We start from the raw sequence: 12,804 nt of genomic DNA on the forward strand, positions 1-12,804 counted from the left end.
TGGCCAGCCGTGGAGGCGTCACACTTGAAGGGGGGTGCTTTTCTCTCTGTTCTGATCCTCAAAACTGGTCCTCAGGCTGTGGGCATGTTTAACCCTGTGAGATCTGTGGGGTAGGAGAATCCCAATTTCTTACGCCTAGCAAGAAATGGGCAAAAACTGAAACATGAATGATTCAGGCAAGAAATCCACATCAGTGACAAATACTAGAATGAGGGGCCAGGGAAATTCATAGACTCCCTGTCCCTGCAGACTCTTTGGGCAACAGACAGCATAGACAGGGCCCAGCCTGAAGGGGGTGGACAAGATGACCGCTCAGAGGTTCCCAGGCCACATCAATGCCCGCCATGGAAGTCTCCTGTCTCCACAGAAGTATTCTGCCCTGAGTTCCCAGCAGAGCTGGGATGTTAGCATAGGACTTCTGATGTCATCTGACTCTGAAGATAGCCCCGGAGGTGGGGAATCCTGGGGGGGAGGGGTCAGCAGGAGAGTTTGGGGAGCCTCGTCTCCCCACCCAGCTGTGGAGTAAGGACTGGCTCATCCTGGGCAGTGGCATGGGTCTGGGAGCAAAGCACCATCTCTGTGTCCTTCACGGGGGTGGCATTCTGCATGCCACACAGGCTCTGCTGGGAGTCCGTCCGACTGCGGATTGCAGGTATGGTGTGCAGGCCCGCAGTGGACACATGACCCGTTCCTAAATGTGCACCACAAACAATAAAGGTGTCTTTCTTTACTGTTCTCCTTTTTGGTGTTTTGTTATTAAGTTTAAAAAACAAACAAGGGGCGCCTGGGTGGCTCAGTCGGTTAAGCGTCTGCCTTCGGCTCAGGTCATGATCCTGGGGTCCTGGGATCGAGCCCCGCATGGGGCTCCCTGCTCCACCGGGAGTCTGCCTCTCCCTCTCCCTCCGCCTGCCACTCCCCCTGCTTGTGCTCTTTCTCTCTCTCAAATAAAGTTTTAAAAAAATAAAATAAAAGTGAAATAAAACAAAAAGCAAACAAACATGTTTCCATAGTTCAAAATTCAAAAGATATTAAAGAGAAGACAACAAAATTTAGGACTGGCTTACATAACAGGCGGGGCTCGGTGTCAAATGACAATGCCCCGCCCCTTGTTCAAAAATGATTAACAATTTCAAGACAGTGACAGCGGATCTTTAAACCAAGCGCACCGTCCTCGGACAGCAGGTTACCCACACTCGGAGCTGTCCCTGAGGAAGCAGCTCTGTTTTCAGTGCTCTCCGGAGTGATAGAGCCCCTGGCCAGGCCCACCCGGCCTGCAGACACATTACAGCTTGAGGATGAGGGCTCTGTCTTTGCCAGAGCCACGTGGAGAGTCGACCCCAGGCCTAAAGACTGGGCATTTTGAGTTTTCTCCAGAGTCAGGAGCAGGACAGAACTTTCCATGTGACTCGGTACAGACCCACTAGGGGCAGGTGCTGGCAGAGGGAGGCAGCAAGTGGGGGGCTGCCCCTCTGGGCTAAGTGAAACCACTGGAGCCCAGAGTGGGGGGTGCGCAGCACTTCCGCGGGGGCCCATCCATCACCATCCCTTCAGAGAGGAAGACCCCAGTTAATAAGACGGCTCCGACCCAGGCCTCCCCTGTCCCACCACAGCCCTGCTCCAAGGGGCAGCTCCAGGCTGCTAATGACTAACAGGGAGGATCCAGGCCAGAGCTCTGGGCGGCACACACCCCTGGGGCTGGGGGGTCGGGGGGAACAAATCTTATCACCAAATAAACTGAGCTGGGCCTGGCTGGGTGCCACGCTGCCCCAGGGGGTTTGGTGGAATGCTGACTTTTTCTGCTCTTTGCTCCCCCTCGACAGAGGCTCCTCGCGGCCCTGTCACCAGCCACAGGCCACTCCCAGCAGAGTCAGATGTGTGGCCAGCACCCACCCGGCGGTCTTGTCCCCAGGAACACACAGGCCGGTGGCAGCCATGGAACAGCCATGCCGGCGGCGACACCCAAACCTCATAGCCGCGTGTGGCTGGCCCCGCTGTGACGGTAGGCTGAGGATACGAGGACCTGCCTGCTGGGTGCACACCTGGAGGCTCCCTCTAGGACGTGTGCTGGTGGGGGGACATGTGTGCCTATGGATCTGCATGGGGTGGGGGGGGGGTAGGGACTGAGAGGGCCAGACAGTGGGTTTCCCTCATTGAAGTACAGAAAAATTCTAAAGAAGCTCCTAAGATTGGACAAAAGCAGGAAAATAAGTGCAGGGGTGAGGGGTGAGGGATGGACCAGTTACTGTGGAGAGCCTTCCTTGTGTCAGTGAGGCCCCAGAACAGCCCACCGAGGAGGGCTTAGCCTCAGGCTCCGAGGAGATGGCTGAGGTTCCCTCCGGCCTTGCCTGCACAGCCCACTAAGTCCTGGCAACACCACCTCCTCACTCTCTTGGAAGCCATTCCCTTCCCCCCTCCCCTCTGCTCCACCTGGTCCAGGCGGCTGGCGTATCCTGCCTAGACCACCTTCAGCCCTCTCCGTGGGGCTCCTGCCAGCCCTCTTGTTCCTTTCCAGCCACTCCACACACCAGCCCTCCCCGCGGCGTCCACACAGACAAAATCCCTCCGTGGTCCCCAAGGCCCTCCCCGCCGCCCTCCCCACTGGCCGCTGCCTGCTCCCCTCAGCTCTCACCGCCTCCCTCAGCTCCACATGCAAGAACTTGTTCCCCAAGGATGCCCGTCTCTGGCGCTTCCCCTGGCTCTTCCTCCTTAGCTGTTAGTCGTCAGCTAACACATCACTTCCTCTAGCCAGGCTTCTCGGACCCCCAGACCAGGTCAGGGGCTTTCCGCGGGCCCCCAGAGTCCCCCACTCTCTGTGCCAGAGCACCAGCTCCACCCAGGGGGCGGAGGCGTTTCATCAGCTTTATTCACCATCATCCACCCTGCGCCCAGAGCAATGCCTGACAATTACTTGGTACTCAGTAAATATTTCTGGAAGATCGGCTCCTAGAATACTTCATCCTAATTGTTGGTCTGCATGCCCTCAGACTGTGGGCTCCCTAAAGTCTGCTTTGATTCATCATTAACCCCAGGACTCAGCAGAGACATTGGCACATAGTAGATGATACATAAATATTGTGGAACGCGGCAGTATACCACACAGATCTTAAAGAGAATGATGGAACATTCTGTGTCCTGACACGGAGTACAACAGCCAAGAAGCATCGTCACGTGGAAAGGCAATGGTGGAATCATATGTAGAAAATGCTATCTTTTCAGTAAAAAGAGGCGTAAATAAGACTTCACATTCATTTTTGCTTGTACATAAAGAAAACTCTAGAAAGATGCATAAGAAATTAATAAAAGTGACAACCTTTCAGAGGGGGGATGGGGCAAGTGGGAGTCAGATAGATATAGGAGTAAGACTCTCCTTATATAATCTTATACTTTGAATTTTTAACTCTTTGAATGTATTACCTAATCAAACATTTTTTAAAAGGAAAATGAATAAGGGCACCTGGGTGGCTCAGTCGGTTGGGCATCTGCCTTCGGCTCAGGTCATAATCCCAGGGTCCTGGAATGGAGCCCCATGTCTGGCTCCCTGCTCAGCGGGGAGTCTGCTTGTCCCTCTCCCTCTGCCCCTCCCTAGCTTGTGCACTCTCTCACTCTCTCTCGCTCTCTCTCTCTCTCAAATAAATACATAAAATCTTTAAAAAAACAAAAAAAGGAAAATGAAATCCCCCAAGCCCACATGTTCTGGCCAACATGCCAAGTCTCCCATGTGGGACAAGATCAGCTGGGGTTTTTTGGTTCGCCTGGGATGTTGGTCAATAACTGAACAGGTGTTTCCAACCCCAGAGGCTCAGCACTGGAGAGAAACTATCAAGTTTGCACACAGCTCTGTGAATTACCATGTGAATGACTACACATCAGGGTAGGTATTCCCCAAACTTAGTATCAGGACTTACCAGTTAGTCATCAGTCTGGAACCCACTTTCTTAAGCCCAACCCTGACCCCAGAAAAGATCCTCCTCCAAGGATGGGCTCCAAGATAAACTGGTATAGCTACTTTGGGGCTGTATTGAATAAAAGCACCACATACAGCCTCTATGATCCTGCAACTCCAGCCCTGACATATACAACCCTTGCTGGTGGGCACCAGAGGACGTGATCAAGAATTTTCCTAGTAGCATTTTTTGTAATAGAAAAAAGAAAAAGAAAAGGAAAGAAAAACAAAACAAAACTGGAAATGACCCAGACGTTCTTCTACAGAAAATTGGATAAATAAAATGTGATATATTCAAACCATGGAATTTCACAGAGATGGAAATGATTAAACTAAAGCCACATACATCAACTGGGTGAATCTCAAAAGCATATGGAAGGGGCGCGTGGGTGGCTCAGTCATTAAGCGTCTGCCTTCGGCTCAGGTCAGGATCCCAGGGTCCTGGGATCGAGCCCCACATCGGGCTCCCTGCTCAGTGGGGAGCCTGCTTCTCCCTCTCCCACTCCCCCTGCTTGTGTTCCCTCTCTCGCTGTGTCTCTCTCTGTCAAATAAATAAATAAAATCTTAAAAAAAAAAAAAGCATATGGAAGATAACAAGCACAGAAGGAGACGTACAGTTACCATTTAAGTAAAGTTCAAAAGCAAGCAAAACTAGACGGTTTATCTTTGCACATATTTATCACAAACACATCTGGTAAAACAACATAGAATAATAAAAAACATACAAACAAGGGGATGATGAGCCCAAAACTTAGAAAGCAGTTACCTTGGGTGGGGGTCAGCGTTGGAGAGAAGCAGGCGAATGCAAGAGGCACCAGACACACAAGGCAACTAGACAATGTGGGAACCGTCCTGTCCCCAGTGGGGCTGTGGGGCCACAGGCAGTCATCTTATTATTACACTTTGCATCTTAGATGTATGTTACACATATTCTTTTTATGACTCGAATATCCAAATTTTAAAACTTCAACCACAGCCTGGGCTTTGGAGTCAAGCTCACTTGAGTTTGAACCCTGTCTTTTCCATCGCTGTGTGACCTTGGGTGTATGACGGGACCACTCAGAGCTTCCATTGTCTCACCTGTACAGTGGGAATCGTGATGCTAAACCTCGAAGGGTTGTAGTTAGGTACAGTCGGTCCCCCACTTACCCACAAGGGATACATTCCTAGACCCCCCCCCCCAGGGATGCCTGAAACCGCAGATATGTATTACACTGTTTTCCTATACATATCTACCTATGATAAAGCTCAATATATATATTTACAAATGAGACACAGCAAGAGATCAACAGCAATAACGAATAACAAAATAAAACAATTATAACAATATAGTATAATAAATAAATACAGTATAATATAATACCCAAAGATACAAATGTAGTGATCCAAAGGGGTGCGTGCACTCCAATGTTTATAGCAGCAATGTCCACAATAGCCAAACTATGGAAAGAGCCAAGATGTCCATCGACAGATGAATGGATAAAGAAGACGTGGTGTGTATATATACAATGGAATATTATGCAGCCATCAAAAACCCACAAACTCTTGCCATTTGCAATGACGTGGTTGGAACTAGAGGGTATTATGCTAAGCGAAATAAGTCAATCAGAGAAAGACAAGTATCATATGATCTCACTGATATGAGGAATTCTTAATCTCAGGAAACAAACTGAGGGTTGCTGGAGTGGTGGGGGGTGGGAAGGATGGGGTGGCTGGGTGATTGGGGAGGGTATGTGCTACAGTGAGCACTGTGAATTGCGTAAGACGATGAATCACAGACCTGTACCTCTGAAACAAATAATACATTATATGTTAAAAAAAGAAGAAGAAGAAGAAGATAGCAGGAAGGGAGAAATGAAGGGGGGGAATCGGAGGGGAAGATGAACCATGAGAGACTATGGACCCTGAGAAACAAACTGAGGGTTTTAGAGGGGTGGGTGGTAGGGGGACGGGTTAGCCCGGTGATGGCTATTAAGGAGGGCACATATTGCATGGAGAACTGGGTGTTATATGCAAACAATGAATCATGGAACACTGCATCAAAAACTAATGATGTAACATATGGTGACTAACATAATAAAATAAAATTAATAAAAAAATAATAATCATGAAAAATAAAGACACCCTAAAGACAGAAGATAGTCCAAAAATTTAAAAATATGAAATAAATAAAAAATAACCATAAAAAGAAATAAATATAGTATAGTATAATAAATAAGGTTATGTGAATGTGGTCTCCTTCTCAGAATCTCTTACTGCACCGTACTCACCCTTCTTGTGATGATGTAAGATGATACAATGTGTACATGATGAGACGAAGAGAGGGGAATGATGTAGGCTCTGACGAAGCATGAGGCTACTACTGACCTTCTGAGATTTGTCAGGAAGGTCATCAGCTACCAGACCGCAGTTGACCGCGGGTAACTGAACCTGCGGATAAGGGGAGACCGCTGTATGTACGGTGACTAACTCGTGGTCAGTACTCAATAGACGGTGGTTTGCATTGGGTCAGGACCAGCTGCAGGGATGTTTGTTTTAAATCTATTTGTGAATAAAGGCATAAGACTCTGGCATCCCCATTGCAGGCTAAGGGTGAATAAATGGGAACTGAATGAATGAATGAGTGAAACAAACAAATGAGCTCCTTCATTCCATCCATTTCTCTACATGTCCTCCCCTGAGTGAGCTCTGGGACCCAAATGGTCTGGTTAGCATTGTGGTCACTTCAAACAAAATTTAAAATACCATTCTCACACCCACTCAGAGTCTCTAGAAGCAGGCAGCTGGCAAGATTAGCTCCAGGAAGATCCTGCCTCCGCTCTCCAAACTGGACCAAAGATCCCTGTGGGAAGAACTCGCTGGGTCCTCCCTGCCCCCATGGCGGCTGGCATAGTTCTGGGTCCACACAGCTGCTCACCAAGACAGCTGCTGTGGGGGAAAAGAGGCCTTTGGTGTGCAGAGAGCATCCCAGACCTTCTTGCAGCCTTGGGCCGTCACTCTTGAATCCATAGGAGTTTCCCTTGACCTTCAAGTCTCAGCAACATTTGTCTTACATACAATGACAGCCCATGATGAGAGGAAATGTAAGTGGATTTCCAAACCCTGAAAATAGGAGAGACTGATATTTGTAGGCCTTCTGGAGTCCCTACCAGTCTCTGATTTGATTTTTCCCCCCTGTTTCAGACGATACATCTAGGGGAGGGAATTACGTGTGAGATCATGGCCAGAGTTGTATATTTGAAGTCACATCATCTTAAGCCTTTGTGTGATCTTGAGTCAGTATCCTTTCTAGTATCATCTTAGTTTTCTCTTCTATAAAATGGGGCAATAATTATTTCTTGCCTACCTCACAACGATGATATGAAGATAAAAGAAAATCATGACTATGTTGGTGATTTGGAAACTCTACAGCTCTATATAATATGATGAGGAGGGGTGCCTGGGTGGTTCAGTCGAGTAAACGTCTGCCTTTGGCTCAGGTCATGATCCCGGGGTCCTGGGATTGAATCCCGCATTGAGCTCCCCGCTCAGCGGGAGTCTGCTTTTCCTTCTTTCTCTCTCCCTCCCTCTCTCTCTCTCTGCCAAATAAGTAAATAAAATCTTTTTTAAAAAAATATGATGTAGAGAAAGAATACTGCATTTGGAGTCAAGATACCTTGATTGGTTGGTAGCTTGGTTGCTTGATTTCTTGGTTGGCTGGTTGGTTGTTTTTAAGCTGTCAATAATGAATTAAGGCTTATTATATACCGTCCACTGTTCCAAGCACGTTATGAATATTAACTCATGTAGTCCTTGCCAACAATCCTATGAACTAAGGGGTGAATTATCACCCCCATCAGACAGCTGGGGGAACGGGGCACAGAGACGTTAAGTAACTTGCCAAAGTTGCACACTAATTGGTATGTTGCAAAGCTGAGATCAAGACCTAGGTTGTCAGGCTCCAGAGGCTGGCCCTTAGCCAACTATTCTGCCTCCTGCTTGAGAGTTTTAAAGCCTACCTCTGCCATTTACTACCTCTTCTATCCTCCATTCACTCATGCCACCTATATTTACCGAGCACTCACTCTGTGCCAGGTGCTGCCCCAGGAAATAAAACGGACTGATATGGGGCTTGCATTCCAGTGTGGGAGATAGACCACACACCAAGAATCCCATAAAGTGTCCGGAGGGGCAAGTGCAGTGGAAGAAAAACAAAGCAAGGGTCGTAGTCTATTGGAGTTGCTATAACAAAATACCACCGACTGGGTATAAATAATAAGAATAAACAACAGACATTTATTCCTCACAGCTTTGGAGGCTGGGAGTCCGAGATCAGGGCGCCAGCACGGTCGGGTTCTGGTAAGAACCTTCTTCCGGGGCGCAGACAGCTGACTTCCTGCTCTTTCTTCACGCGGTGGAAGAAGTGTGCTAGCTCCCCGGGGTGTCTTTTATAAGGGCACTGGTGCCATTCAGGAGGGTTCCACTCTCATGACTTACTACCTTCCAAAGGACCCAGCTCCTAACATCATCAGCTTGGGGATTAGAATTCAGCACCTGGGGGCGCCTGGCTGGCTCCGTCAGAAGAGTGTGCCACTTTTGACTTCGGGGTCGTGAGTTCGAGCCCCACGATGGGAATAGAGATTATTTAAAAAAATAAATAAATAAACTTCAGAATTCAACATACAAATTTTGGGGAGACACACACACAGCAGGGCAGGGGGCTAGAGGGCGACCAGGGGCCAATGCTGTCAGCTCTTTGGGCCGCTATTCTCCTGTCAAGTGGGCATACTGAGATCTGCTTTGTCTCAGGAGGTCTACGTGATGTATAAACTGTGAAATGCTATCCCAACGCAGGCTTTGTGGCGTTTGCTGTTCTTTGCCTCTTTGTTCCTGTACTACTTGGTTCATATCTCTGCTTGGTGTGTTCCCCCTTGTTTCATAGTTGGCCATGTAGGTTTCTGTGTCTCTCGGTAAACTGAAATTTTTGAGGGCAGGACCAGATCATGGTACAGAATAAGTAGGAAATAGAGGTATAATTATTCATGCTAATAATTGCTCTGTAATGAGCCCCTGGTACCTAATGCTGAATTTAATCTTCAGTGTAGAAGTTACTATTATCCCTGTTCCCAGAGGAGGAACAGAGGCTCAGAGGGGTAGTAACTTGTCCATGGCCATTCACCAGTGAGTGACTGAACCATGACAGGAACTTGCATCTCTCTGACTCCAAAATCCATGCTCTGTCACCAACCCCAAGCTGTCATTGGGTATTGTTATCCACACTCAGTCATTCATGCAACAAATATTTCATGAGCACGTTCCAGGTGCTTTACATGGAGATGGAGGAGGCCAATGAGGTATGTCCATACAGAATGTCCATACAGAAGACAGAATGAATAATTTAACAAATGAATAAGATTGCCACTGCTGTCCGGGTGGGGAGGCAAAGGAGGATCTGTCTGAGAAGGGGCCTGCAGAGCTGAGCCCTGAGCGATAAGAAGAATCTGGTCTCCAGCAGACCTTGCAGGCAGAACCAACAAAGACAAAGAAGCTGAGGTGGGAATGAGGTGGGCTTCTCCAAGCCATAGGGCGGCCAGTGAGCCTAAAGAGTATTGAGAGTGGCACCTGGGTGCCTCAGTTGGTCAAGCATCCAACTCTTGATTTCAGCTCAGGTCATGATCTCAGGGTCATGAGATCAAGCCCTGCGTCAGGCTCTGCTCTCAGCATAGAGTCTGCTGGGGATCCCCTTCCCTCTCCCTCCCCCTCTGCTCCTCCTCCTCTTCTCCCCCCCCACACCTCTCTCTCTCTCTCTCAAATAAATAAAATCTTAAAAAAAATAAAAATGAATAAAGAGTCATGAGAAAAACAGACAGCAGTAAGGGGTGAGGTAAGAAAAGAAGCTGGACCCACACCATGCAAGTCCTTAGAGAAGGCAAAAAGGAGCATCCAAAATTTCCAGGCAGAAGAGGGATGTGATCTGATTTGTGTTTTAAAAGAGATATTATTATTGTTTAAATAGCACTGGAGGGGCGCCAGTCTCGCTCAGTCAGAAATGGGCGCAGCTCTTGATCTCGGGGGTAGTGAGTTTGAGGCCCATGTTGGGTGTAAATAAACTTTTTAAAAACATAAATAAATAGGGCGCCTGGGTGGCTCAGTTGGTTAGGCGACTGCCTTTGGCTCAGGTCATGATCCTGGAGTCCCGGGATCGAGTCCCGCATCAGGCTCCCTGCTCAGCAGGGAGTCTGCTTCTCCCTCTGACCCTCCTCCCTCTCATTCTCTCTCTCAAATAAATAAATAAAATCTTAAAAAATAATAAAAAAATAAAAAAAAACATAAATAAATAAATAGCATTCAGGTTTGTTAATAGTAAATATAACAATATATTTATAATGTGTTTAGAAGAGAGAGAGTGAACAAAAGAGGGCAGAAAAGGTGGAGTAGGGTGGGAGTGGAGAAAGTCATTCGGCTAACAAAGGACTTTGCAGGTGTTTTCCTTCAGCTCACGTTCAACTGAATTAAGCCTCATTCATCTTGTATATAATAAAAATAGGCTGCAGATGGAAATGACTAAATCAATGTCCAGGGTTCCACTACAAGAGGGATCAGATTTCTTCTCCCTTCTCTTTCCCCCCCAAGGAAAGAGGTGGCTCATAACCCTGGGGGAGGAGGGGACCCATCTCCTGCTCTCTGGAGGAGGTATCTATTGAGCCCTTTGGAAGATGCTTCTTAAGACAAGACCCTTCTCCCAGGAGCAAGGCTCTTGATTTCTCCATCAGTTCACTCTCTGTTAGAGCATGGCCTGGGAGTCAGGCTTTCTCTGGGTTCTTATCCTATGTTCCTTGGCTGCCCTATGCGAAGTGATGGGAAGTAGACAGACAAACCCGGCCTCATCTCAGCTCCACTCCCATGAATTTATGAGTAGAAACAAGATCCCACAGAGCTATGGCCAAGGGAGGGCTTTAAGAGGGCATCCCACACACCTCAGGATCCTTGGGTGTCCTGGGTCCTGGCAGAGCCCTGCCTCTCTTTCTCCAAGTCAGGTGTCTTACTGCCTGGCTTCTCCCTGTCCCCTTCACCGTGCTCCTATCCAGGCCTCTTCTCCCTCCTAGAGAGGAAGCAGATCCGCATCTTAGGAAGCTGACAAGAAGCAAAGGAAAGAAAACTCCAAGAAAGAAACTTTTAAGAAGCAAAAAGATTGTATTTCAAAATTTCTAGAAAACAGAATAATCCCACCCCCGCAAATTACAAAGAATTATGCAAGTTGTAATGCCAATCAGTACACGGTCACATTTCCTCCTCATTATTTCCAGCCCTAGCTTTTTGTACCCCTAAGGTTGTTTAGGGGTGAGGGGATTCTGGCAGAACCCGCTGTCCTAATAACGCAAAGCTTGCAGAGTTGAATTTTTCAACCTCTCACTCCCAGGATTGCAGATTTCTTACTTGGGCTATTTTCCTCCACACCCGCCACAGGGCAAAGCCCCTTTCCCAACCCCGGCCCGCCCCCCCAAGATTTCCCTTTGTCCTAGTGACTGGATAGGACATTGATGTACCATACTTAGACCTGGTGGGGCAGGTTTGGAGGAGGGAGGAGCTGAAAACAGATTCATGCTAATAGAGTCTCTTTATGCTAATAATATGCAAATACAGCAGTGTTTTGTTTTGTTTTTTTTCTTTCCTTGGCCCCCTGGAGCCAAGAAATGACTTGTCTATGTGCAGTGGACCGAAAAGAGGCCCAGAGAGAGAGCTAGAGAGAAGGAAAGGGAAGAAAGAGAGACCAAGAGCCCTGATGGACACCCCACCCCCAGACTCAGCTGACACCCCAGGCAAAGGCCAGCCCACAAGGCAGTCCTGGCCGCCTAGAGGGAGCTGCAGATTCGGGGCACGGAGCCGGAGGAGCGGGGAGCTGGGGCCCACAGCGGGATGGGTGGGGGTGGGGGAGTGTCGCCTGTGTCCTGAGCTTTCAGGACAGGTCCTACCCCCCTTACCTCCCCCCCCCACCCTCGGTGGGGAGTGCCTCTGTGCCTCTCACCACCTCCCTCCACCTGTGTGGAGCTCTGCGCCCTCAATGCTATTATCTCCTACAGTTGCTCATAAATGACAACACCCCCCAGCAGCCCGCCCTGCACTTGAACCCCTTCTGGCCGAGCTGGCTTGCCTGAGGATTAGCTCCTCTTTGGAGAGCCCACAATAGCCCTCCACGTCTTTTGTGCCTCTGTTTGCTGCAAATATTAAAGTTCTCTCCTGAAACCCATTACAGGCCCTGGGAACAAAGGCTTTTCGCGGGTCTCTAGGACAGAGCCAGCGCCAGGATGTTCCTGGCTACCGTACCTGCCGCCTCACCTGCCGCTTCTTCTCCAGTTACCGCCGGGAGGGAAATAATCCACATTCACACCAGACAGCTCTATGCCAAGGCAGCGGGCCGGCGGATGCAATGGTGCCCACACCCCACTTGCCCAGCAGGGAGGAAGTGGGGGCTGGGCACCCAGGGGTGGGTGGGGTGGGGAGCACAGGAGGTTGGGAGACGGAAGGATCTGGGGGGAGGGAGCTTCAGGTGGAGCTGAGGACACAGCAGCAGGGACACCAAGGGCTCCCCTGCAATCAGGCCTTCCCAAATGCTGCTACCCATGCCTGGAACATTCCTCCCTTCCACTTACCAGCCTAATTTTCCGAGGCTAGTTTTCCTCATCCCTCTGGTCTCAGCTTAGACTTTGCCTCATCATCTCCTCCAGGAAGCCATCTTTGCTTCTCAAATTTAGGGGTCCCTCCTCAGTACTCGAACCTGGTAATATAACTGCCTGCTCGGAGTCAGCTTCCCTGTCCCTCTCACACCCCAGCCTCTGAGCAACCCGGGGCAGTTCCCCACAGCACCCACATATGGTACGACT

The sequence above is a fragment of the Mirounga leonina genome, unplaced genomic scaffold (genome assembly GCF_011800145.1).
Source record: "Mirounga leonina isolate KUSES-001 unplaced genomic scaffold, KU_Mleo_1.0 Mir_154, whole genome shotgun sequence".
NCBI lineage: Eukaryota > Metazoa > Chordata > Mammalia > Carnivora > Phocidae > Mirounga > Mirounga leonina.